The following is an 11,408-nucleotide window of genomic DNA, read 5'->3' as shown; positions in this document are numbered from 1 at the left end:
AGTTCGCCCCTGTTCTCGACCACGTCCTCTCCTTGCAACAGGAGCTCTACCAGCAGCACCACGACCCAGGCCACGGCCCCTATTTGACAGTCTCCTCATATTTCTGTAATTTATGATCTTGCCCTAGAAAGGTGTTTATTGAATAGCGGAACAAAACAACAACAGTATCGCACGGGTGTATCTCACAGTCAAATATGCAAACTATGCCGCAATTTAATGTTTTTTACCCCAAAAGGGTGTATATTGAATAGCGGAATAGGAAAAAGGATAAAAAACGGTGTATCTCACACGTACAAACACAGACTAGGCCCCGATTCAAATTTTTTGTACCCTAAAGGGAGGATGAGGAAGAGGAGTAGGAGGAGTTGGGAACAGGAGGCAAACTGAAGCACCCTGCAATCCTTGGCGGTGGAAGGAGATGTGCCAAACCAATTTAAAAAGGTGTATCTCACACGTACCGATACAGACTATGCCGTAATTTAATTTTCTTACACTCCAAAAGGGTGTATATTGAATAGCGGAATAGGACAAATTTTACAAAACGGTGTATCTCACACGTACAAACACCAACTAGGCCCCGATTACAATTTTTTGTACCCTAAAAGCAGGATGAGGAAGAGGAGTAGGAGGAGTTGGGAACAGGAGGCAAACTGAAGCTCCCTGCAATCCTCGGCGGTAGAAGGAGATGCACGTCACATATGAGGCGGTGAGCGGGAAGGCCGAAGTTACGCTGCAGCGCTGACAGGCGAGCAGCAGCAGGGTGAGAAGGCCGAAAGTGCGCACAGACGGCCCGCACTTTCTGCAGCAGCTCTGACATATCGGGGTAGTTTTTAAGGAACCTCTGCACCACCAAATTCAACACATGTGCCAGGCAAGGGATGTGCGTCAAACCGGCTAGGCCCAGAGCTGCTATGAGATTTCGCCCGTTATCACACACCACCAGGCCGGACTTGAGGCTCGCTGGCAGCAACCACTCATTTGTCTGCTGTTTCATGCTCCTCCACAACTCCTGCGCGGTGTGTGGTTTGTCCCCCAAACAGGCAAGTTGTAAAACTGCCTGCTGTCGTTTACCCCTGGCCGTGCTGAAGTTGGTGGTGAAGGTGTTACGCTGTCCGGATAAGGAGGCGGTAGAGGATGAGGAAGCGGAGTAGGAGGAGTTAGGAACAGGAGGCAAACTGAAGCGCCCTGCAATCCTCGGTGGTGGAAGGACATGCGCCAAATTGTTATCCGCCTCAGGCCCATCCGCCACTGTATTTACCCAGTGTGCCGTTAAGGAGATATAACGCCCCTGACCGTGCTTACTGGTCCACGTATCGGTAGTTAGGTGGACCTTGGCACAGATGGCGTTGCGCAGTGCACACCTGATTTTTTCCCCCACTTGGTTGTGCAGGGAAGGGATGGCTTGCCTGGAAAAGTAGTGGCGGCTGGGCACGACGTACTGTGGGACAGCCACCGACATAAGGTTTTTAAAACTGTGCGTCTCCACCAGACGGAATGACAGCATTTCAAAGGCCAAGAATTTTGAAATGCTGGCATTCAGGGCCAGGGATCGCGGGTGGGTAGGGGGGTACTTCCTCTTCCTCTCAAGTGTTTGGGAGATGGAAAGCTGAACGCTTCCACGGGACATTGTGGAGATGGTTGATGACCCAGGTGGTGGTGTTGCTGACAGATCCTCTGTTTGCGGAGTGGCAGGTGCCGGTATCACTACAGATGTGGCTGGAGCGGCCGAGACAGCAGCAGAAGAGGAAGCAGGATGAGCCAGAGACGTTTCTTGGTTTTGAAGGTGTCTACTCCACTGCAGCTCGTGCTTTGCACTTAGATGCCTGATCATGCAGGTTGTGCTCAGGTTGAGAAGGTTTATGCCTCGCTTCAGGCTCTGATTGCACAGGGTGCAAACCACTCGTGTCCTGTCATCAGCACATTTTCTAAAGAACTTCCACGCTAGAGAACTCCTTTGAGCTGACTTTGGTGCGCTCGTTCCCTTGCTGCGTTGGGCAGTAGCGGGCGTAGTGTCTAGGGCACGGCCGCTCCGCTTCTGCACCCTGCTCCCTCTTCTGCTGTGCTGGTGGCTCTGTGCGACCACCGCCTCTTCCTCCAAACTACTCAGGTCACCTGCATGACGTTCATTCCATGTGGGGTCGAGGACCTCATCGTCCTCCACATCATCTTCCACCCAGTCTTCACCCCTGTCCTCCTTGTCGGTCTCCACAATGCTGAACGCCACAGCAGTTGGCACCTGCGTTTCGTCATCATCGGAGACGTGCTGCGATGGTCCTTGCATGTACTCATCTTAAGAAATAAGTGGTTGGGCATCACTGCACTCAATCTCTTCAACTTCTGGGGCAGGGCTAGGTGGATGGCCCTGGGAAACCCTGCTGACAGAGTCCTCAAAAAGAATAAGAGACTGCTGTATGGATTGGGGCTCAGACTGCTTGCCTGATTTCCAAGGGGGTGTGGTAAAAGACGGTTGGACATTGGCTGCAGGTGCCAACTCTGACCTTTCTGCAGTAGACTGGGTGGGAGACAATGTGAAGGAACTGGAGGCACTGTCAGCAACCCAATCTACTATCGCCTGTACTTCTTCTCGACCACGTCCTCTCCTTGCAACAGGAGCTCTACCAGCAGCACCACGACCCAGGCCACGGCCCCTATTTGACAGTCTCCTCATATTTCTGTAATTTATGATCTTGCCCTAGAAAGGTGTTTATTGAATAGCGGAACAAAACAACAACAGTATCGCACGGGTGTATCTCACAGTCAAATATGCAAACTATGCCGCAATTTAATGTTTTTTACCCCAAAAGGGTGTATATTGAATAGCGGAATAGGAAAAAGGATAAAAAAACGGTGTATCTCACACGTACAAACACAGACTAGGCCCCGATTCAAATTTTTTGTACCCTAAAGGGAGGATGAGGAAGAGGAGTAGGAGGAGTTGGGAAACTGAAGCACCCTGCAATCCTTGGCGGTGGAAGGAGATGCGCCAAACCAATTTAAAAAGGTGTATCTCACACGTACCGATACAGACTATGCCGTAATTTAATTTTCTTACACTCCAAAAGGGTGTATATTGAATAGCGGAATAGGACAAATTTTACAAAACGGTGTATCTCACACGTACAAACACCAACTAGGCCCCGATTACAATTTTTTGTACCCTAAAAGCAGGATGAGGAAGAGGAGTAGGAGGAGTTGGGAACAGGAGGCAAACTGAAGCGCCCTGCAATCCTCGGCGGTAGAAGGAGATGCGCCAAACCAATTTAAAAAGGTGTATCTCACATGTACCGGTACAGACTATCCCGCAATTTAATTTTTTACACTCAAACAGGGTGTATATTGAATAGCGGAATTTCACAAAACGGTGTATCTCTGTAACGCTCCTGCGTTTTTATAGTAAGCTGGATTTGCAGCTGCAGAATCTCCACTCAGCAGTCATGTAGAGATGTGTTGGAATACCAGATCCAACTCTCCAGACTCATCACTGTGGGCCTGTCTGCTTCAGCATACAGATATACACACACTCAATAAGATGTTCCTGGAGTGATAGGATGTATATGGTAGTATGGAGGTGATGTGCTGAAGGGACAGGTATGAGCAGTGACAGTAATGGTAAGCACTTGGTAGCAATGTTCAGGAGAGTAGTAGATGGTAATAGGTAGAATGCAGATAGGTTAGTAATCAGGTATGGTAATAGGTGGTAAGGACAGCAGATGACATACAGGATAGACTAACCCAGTGCAAGGATAGATGGTAGTAGACTCAAGAGCTAGCAATCTATGTAACAGTGCAGATGGTAGAATTAGTATGCATAGAAAGTAACAGTCCTTAATGTGCAGCAGATGATAGTGTAAGTTCGTTATGGAGGATTCCCCTGTGGGGTACTTATCACTAGGTAAAGATTAATAATTAGAGGGGTCCAGTAGTGAGGGAGTGATCCGGTAGCGAGATACGAGATCCGTAGCGAGGTTCCGGTCCGTTCCAGGTAAACGCAAATAGCTGGAGGTTCCGATAGTAAGACAAGGTTGGTAAGCATGTGGACACACAGTCACAGTGAGTGAAAGCAGTACCAAGAGTGATCCAGTAGCGAGATACAGGAGCAGTGATGAAACAAGTTCAGGTAGCGAGATACAGGAGCGAGTGACATCAAGTATGGCTGCTTCACAGACGGCTTGAACGAACTAACCATGCGGTTAGAACGAACAATGTGAGAGAGAATGCTGGCGATTGAAATAGCCGCTCGGCGGCGCTCAGTGATGACGTCATCCGTCTTAAAGGTGTATGCGTTCCACCTAACTAAAAAGGTGGGACGCAATGTTATAAAGAAAATGGAAAATAGGGGTACCAGAGGTACCAGAATCTTACAGTACCCCCCCCCCCTTAAGGCCGGCTCTGGAAGGCCTATAGCACTGGTTTCTCCGGGTATTTCAAGTGAAACCTTCGTATAAGCCTAGGTGCGTGCACATCAGAGGTATTCAACCAGGTGTCGTCTTGGGGTCCATAGTTCTTCCATCTTATGAGATATTGGAGTCTTCCTCTGTGGATACGAGAATCCAAAATCTCCTTAATCTCATATTCTTCTCCGCCTTCAACTTGTACTGGAGGTGGAGGCAAGATGGTAGGCCTTATTCCTTGGTTAGGAACATGTGGCTTCAGTAGCGACACATGGAAGATGGGATGTATTTTGAGATCTGCCGGTAAGGTGAGTTGCACTGCAGCTTTTCCAATGAGTTTCTTAATTAGGAAAGGTCCCAGAAATAAAGGTCCAAGCTTTTTGCTAGGGATCTTTAATCTTAAATTTTTTGTCGATAGCCAAACGAGGTCCCCAATAGCATATTGCGGAGAAGGTCTTCTACGAAGGTCGTAGTACCTTTTTTGTTGACTATGAGTGTGTGAGATGGTGGTATTAAGTAAACCCAGAGAGTCTTTTATTTGGGTAAGATAATCCGAGGCTACTGGGTTACTTGATGGTAGGATGCGTGGTGGAAGAAGTGTGGGATGAAACCCATAGTTCAAGTAAAATGGACTTTGCTTAGTAGTACTGTGGGTTGCGTTGTTATAAGCAAATTCCGCCAGAGGGAGGAGATCCACCCAATCATCCTGTAGGTATGATGTGTAGCAACGCAGATATTGTTCTATACACTGGTTGACTCTTTCAGTCTGTCCGTTGGTCTGAGGGTGGTAGGGAAAAGTGAGCTTTCGCTCAATCCGCAGTATTTGACATAGAGCTTGCCAAAATTTAGAGATAAACTGTGAACCACGGTTGGATAAAAGAGTCTTTGGTAATCCATGTAATTTGAACACATGTTTCATTAGTGGTTCCGCTGTTTGTTTAGATGAAGGTAGTCTGCGAATAGCAATGAAATGTGCCATCTTTGTCAGATGGTCCACTGACACTAGAATGGTATTAAATCCTTTGGAAGGTGGTAGTTATACTATAAAGTCTAAGGATACAACTTCCCATGGGACCTGGGGTATTGGTAGACTGCAGAGTAGACCAGATGGTTTTGTAGTGTCTATTTTGGACCTTTCACAGATGTCACATGAGGAAACAAACTTTTGTACAGACGTCTTCATATCAGGCCACCAAAACTGCCTGGTAAGCAAATTAAAGGTTTTTGTCATACCCATATGTCCTGCCATGGGCACATCATGTGATAATTCCAAGATCTTGGTGCGCATAGTGGGGGGTATGTAGAGTTTGTCGTGGTAATAGAGGAAGCCTTCTGCATCAGTACTTAGTTGTGGTGGAGGTGAATCCAATCCTATACTGTGCAAAATCTCTTCCTTCAGGGAACGAACAACACCAATAATACGTTCATAGGGTATTATAGGAATAGAAGGGATTTCGGTGCAGTTATCTTCGGTTAATCGTAATAGCGCATCCGCTTTTTTATTTTTGTCTGCAGGCTTGTAGGTCACAAGAAAGTTGAATCTCAGGAAGAATAATGACCATCGTACCTGCCGGTGGGAAAGAGTCTTGTTAGTCTGGAGGTATTGAAGGTTTTTATGATCTGTATCTATGAGTATTGGTAATTGGGTACCTTCAAGTAGATGTCGCCAATAGTGTTGAGCGAACACGGACTGTATTATTCGTGTTCGTACCGAATAATTGGATTTTTGTTACCCGAACACGGACACTTTACTGTATGTTCGGGTAAAAAATCAGTGTTCGGTCGTTTTATTTCCGGGTTTTGCATGTTTTGGCGCTCTTTTCATGGCGGGCTTTCAACAGCCAATCAACAATCGTTTAACTGGTGTGCCTTAAGCTATCCCAGCCATGCCTGCAAATGTATGAGTAGCTGTGATTGGCCGTCTGAAGCATGTGACCAAGTCTTTATAAGTTCGAGGCAGCCGCAGAGGCGTCATTCTGCTGCTTAGCTCAGGGACAGAGCACACATACGTCCTGGCTGCTGATTAGGGAAAGACAGGCAGGGAAAACAAATTGGTGTCCGGATAGAATTTAGGGTCAGGTCGGAGTGTTTAGGCAGGGCGAGTTGTAGGCATTTTAGGGATAGAGTCTGCTGAATTATAGGGTCAGTGTGTTCTACAAACTACAATCGATATTGCTGTGTGGGGTGGGGTCTGCACTTAATCCTGATCTACGATCTCTTCTCAATCCTGTTAGGGAGAGGCTGCTGCTGAATTATAGGGTCAGTGTGTTCTACAAACTACAATCGATATTGCTGTGTGGGGTGGGGTCTGCACTTAGTCCCGATCTACGATCTCTTCTCAATCCTGTTAGGGAGAGGCTGCTGCTGAATTTTAGAGAAAGTGTGTTCTACAAACTACAATCGATATTGCTGTGTGGTGTGGGATAGGAGATAGGCAGGTGTCAGTGATCCACATCCATTTTTCTGTGTGTGGGCTGCAGTGAACACAATCTTTTTGGGGTGCAGTGAACACAATCCTTTTGGGGTGCAGTGAACAAAATCTTTGTGGGGTACAGTGAACACAATCTTTGTGGCTTGCAGTGAACAAAATCTTTGGGGGGGTACAGTGAACACAATCTTTGTGGGGTACAGTGAACACAATCTTTGTGGGGTGAAGTGAAGACAATCCTTTTGGGGTGCAGTGAACACAATCTTTGTGGGGTACAGTGAACACAATCTTTGTGGGGTGCAGTGAACAAAATCTTTGTGGGGTACAGTGAACACAATCTTTGTGGGGTACAGTGAACACAATCTTTGTGGGGTGCAGTGAAGACAATCCTTTTGGGGTGCAGTGAACACAATCTTTGTGGGGTACAGTGAACACAATCTTTGTGGGGTGCAGTGAACAAAATCTTTGTGGGGTACAGTGAACACAATCTTTGTGGGGTACAGTGAAGACAATCCTTTTGGGGTGCAGTGAACACAATCTTTGTGGGGTACAGTGAACACAATCTTTGTGGGGTGCAGTGAAGACAATCCTTGTGGGGTGCAGTGAAGACAATCCTTGTGGGGTACAGTGAACACAATCTTTGTGGGGTGCAGTGAAGACAATCCTTTTGGGGTGCAGTGAACACAATCTTTGTGGGGTACAGTGAACAAAATATTTGTGGGGTACAGTGAACATAATCTTTGTGGGGTACAGTGAACACAATCTTTGTGGGGTGCAGTGAACAAAATCTTTGGGGGGTACAGTGAACACAATCTTTGTGGGGTACAGTGAACACAATCTTTGTGGGGTGCAGTGAAGACAATCCTTTTGGGGTGCAGTGAACACAATCTTTGTGGGGTGCAGTGAACAAAATCTTTGTGGAGTACAGTGAACACAATCTTTGTGGGGTACAGTGAACACAATCTTTGTGGGTTGCAGTGAACAAAATCTTTGGGGGGTACAGTGAACACAATCTTTGTGGGGTACAGTGAACACAATCTTTGTGGGGTGCAGTGAAGACAATCCTTTTGGGGTGCAGTGAACACAATCTTTGTGGGGTACAGTGAACACAATCTTTGTGGGGTGCAGTGAACAAAATCTTTGTGGGGTACAGTGAACACAATCTTTGTGGGGTACAGTGAACACAATCTTTGTGGGGTGCATTGAAGACAATCCTTTTGGGGTGCAGTGAACACAATCTTTGTGGGGTACAGTGAACACAATCTTTGTGGGGTGCAGTGAACAAAATCTTTGTGGGGTACAGTGAACACAATCTTTGTGGGGTGCAGTGAAGACAATCCTTTTGGGGTGCAGTGAACACAATCTTTGTGGGGTACAGTGAACACAATCTTTGTGGGGTGCAGTGAACACAATCTTTGTGGGGTACAGTGAACACAATCTTTGTGGGGTGCAATGAAGACAATCCTTTTGGGGTGCAGTGAACACAATCTTTGTGGGGTACAGTGAACACAATCTTTGTGGGGTGCAGTGAACAAAATCTTTGTGGGGTAAAGTGAACACAATCTTTGTGGGGTACAGTGAACACAATCTTTGTGGGGTGCAGTGAAGACAATCCTTTTGGGGTGCAGTGAACACAATCTTTGTGGGGTACAGTGAACACAATCTTTGTGGGGTGCAGTGAAGACAATCCTTGTGGGGTGCAGTGAAGACAATCCTTGTGGGGTACAGTGAACACAATCTTTGTGGGGTGCAGTGAAGACAATCCTTTTGGGGTGCAGTGAACACAATCCTTTTGGGGTGCAGTGAACACAATCTTTGTGGGGTACAGTGAACACAATCTTTGTGGGGTGCAGTGAAGACAATCCTTGTGGGGTGCAGTGAAGACAATCCTTGTGGGGTACAGTGAACACAATCTTTGTGGGGTGCAGTGAAGACAATCCTTTTGGGGTGCAGTGAACACAATCTTTGTGGGGTGCAGTGAACACAATCTTTGTGGGGTACAGTGAACAAAATCTTTGTGGGGTACAGTGAACACAATCTTTGTGGGGTGCAGTGAAGACAATCCTTGTGGGGTGCAGTGAACAAAATCTTTGGGGGGTACAGTGAACACAATCATTGTGGGGTACAGTGAACACAATCTTTGTGGGGTGCAGTGAAGACAATCCTTTTGGGGTGCAGTGAACACAATCTTTGTGGGGTACAGTGAACACAATCTTTGTGGGGTGCAGTGAACACAATCTTTGTGGGGTACAGTGAACACAATCTTTGTGGGGTGCAGTGAAGACAATCCTTTTGGGGTGCAGTGAACACAATCTTTGTGGGGTACAGTGAACACAATCTTTGTGGGGTGCAGTGAAGACAATCCTTTTGGGGTGCAGTGAACACAATCTTTGTGGGGTGCAGTGAACAAAATCTTTGTGGGGTACAGTGAACACAATCTTTGTGGGGTACAGTGAACAAAATCTTTGTGGGGTACAGTGAACACAATCTTTGTGGGGTGCAGTGAAGACAATCCTTGTGGGGTGCAGTGAAGACAATCCTTGTGGGGTGCAGTGAACAAAATCTTTGGGGGGTACAGTGAACACAATCATTGTGGGGTACAGTGAACACAATCTTTGTGGGGTGCAGTGAAGACAATCCTTTTGGGGTGCAGTGAACACAATCTTTGTGGGGTACAGTGAACACAATCTTTGTGGGGTGCAGTGAACAAAATCTTTGTGGGGTACAGTGAACACAATCTTTGTGGGGTACAGTGAACACAATCTTTGTGGGGTGCAGTGAAGACAATCCTTTTGGGGTGCAGTGAACACAATCTTTGTGGGGTACAGTGAACACAATCTTTGTGGGGTGCAGTGAAGACAATCCTTGTGGGGTACAGTGAACACAATCTTTGTGGGGTGCAGTGAAGACAATCCTTTTGGGGTGCAGTGAACACAATCTTTGTGGGGTGCAGTGAACAAAATCTTTGTGGGGTACAGTGAACACAATCTTTGTGGGGTACAGTAAACAAAATATTTGTGGGGTACAGTGAACACAATCTTTGTGGGGTGCAGTGAAGACAATCCTTGTGGGGTGCAGTGAAGACAATCCTTGTGGGGTGCAGTGAACAAAATCTTTGGGGGGTACAGTGAACACAATCTTTGTGGGGTACAGTGAACACAATCTTTGTGGGGTGCAGTGAAGACAATCCTTTTGGGGTGCAGTGAACACAATCTTTGTGGGGTACAGTGAACACAATCTTTGTGGGGTGCAGTGAAGACAATCCTTGTGGGGTGCAGTGAACAAAATCTTTGTAGGGTACAGTGAACACAATCTTTGTGGGGTACAGTGAACACAATCTTTGTGGGGTGCAGTGAACAAAATCTTTGTGGGGTACAGTGAACACAATCTTTGTGGGGTACAGTGAACACAATCTTTGTGGGGTGCAGTGAAGACAATCCTTTTGGGGTGCAGTGAACACAATCTTTGTGGGGTACAGTGAACACAATCTTTGTGGGGTGCAGTGAACAAAATCTTTGTGGGGTACAGTGAACACAATCTTTGTGGGGTGCAGTGAAGACAATCCTTTTGGGGTGCAGTGAACACAATCTTTGTGGGGTACAGTGAACACAATCTTTGTGGGGTGCAGTGAAGACAATCCTTGTGGGGTGCAGTGAAGACAATCCTTGTGGGGTACAGTGAACACAATCTTTGTGGGGTGCAGTGAAGACAATCCTTTTGGGGTGCAGTGAACACAATCTTTGTGGGGTACAGTGAACACAATCTTTGTGGGGTGCAGTGAAGACAATCCTTGTGGGGTGCAGTGAAGACAATCCTTGTGGGGTACAGTGAACACAATCTTTGTGGGGTGCAGTGAAGATAATCCTTTTGGGGTGCAGTGAACACAATCTTTGTGGGGTGCAGTGAAGACAATCCTTGTGGGGTGCAGTGAAGACAATCCTTGTGGGGTGCAGTGAACAAAATCTTTGGGGGGTACAGTGAACACAATCTTTGTGGGGTACAGTGAACACAATCTTTGTGGGGTGCAGTGAAGACAATCCTTTTGGGGTGCAGTGAACACAATCTTTGTGGGGTACAGTGAACACAATCTTTGTGGGGTGCAGTGAAGACAATCCTTGTGGGGTGCAGTGAAGACAATCCTTGTGGGGTGCAGTGAACAAAATCTTTTGGGGGTACAGTGAACACAATCTTTGTGGGGTACAGTGAACACAATCTTTGTGGGGTGCAGTGAAGACAATCCTTGTGGGGTGCAGTGAACAAAATCTTTGGGGGGTACAGTGAACACAATCTTTGTGGGGTACAGTGAACACAATCTTTGTGGGGTGCAGTGAAGACAATCCTTGTGGGGTGCAGTGAAGACAATCCTTGTGGGGTGCAGTGAACAAAATCTTTGTAGGGTACAGTGAACACAATCTTTGTGGGGTACAGTGAACACAATCTTTGTGGGGTGCAGTGAAGACAATCCTTTTGGGGTGCAGTGAACACAATCTTTGTGGGGTACAGTGAACACAATCTTTGTGGGGTGCAGTGAAGACAATCCTTTTGGGGTGCAGTGAACACAATCTTTGTGGGGTGCAGTGAACAAAATC

The sequence above is a fragment of the Pelophylax lessonae genome (genome assembly GCF_965119305.1).
Source record: "Pelophylax lessonae genome assembly, chromosome: 9".
Classification (NCBI taxonomy): domain Eukaryota; kingdom Metazoa; phylum Chordata; class Amphibia; order Anura; family Ranidae; genus Pelophylax; species Pelophylax lessonae.
This window is presented reverse-complemented; position numbering follows the sequence as displayed.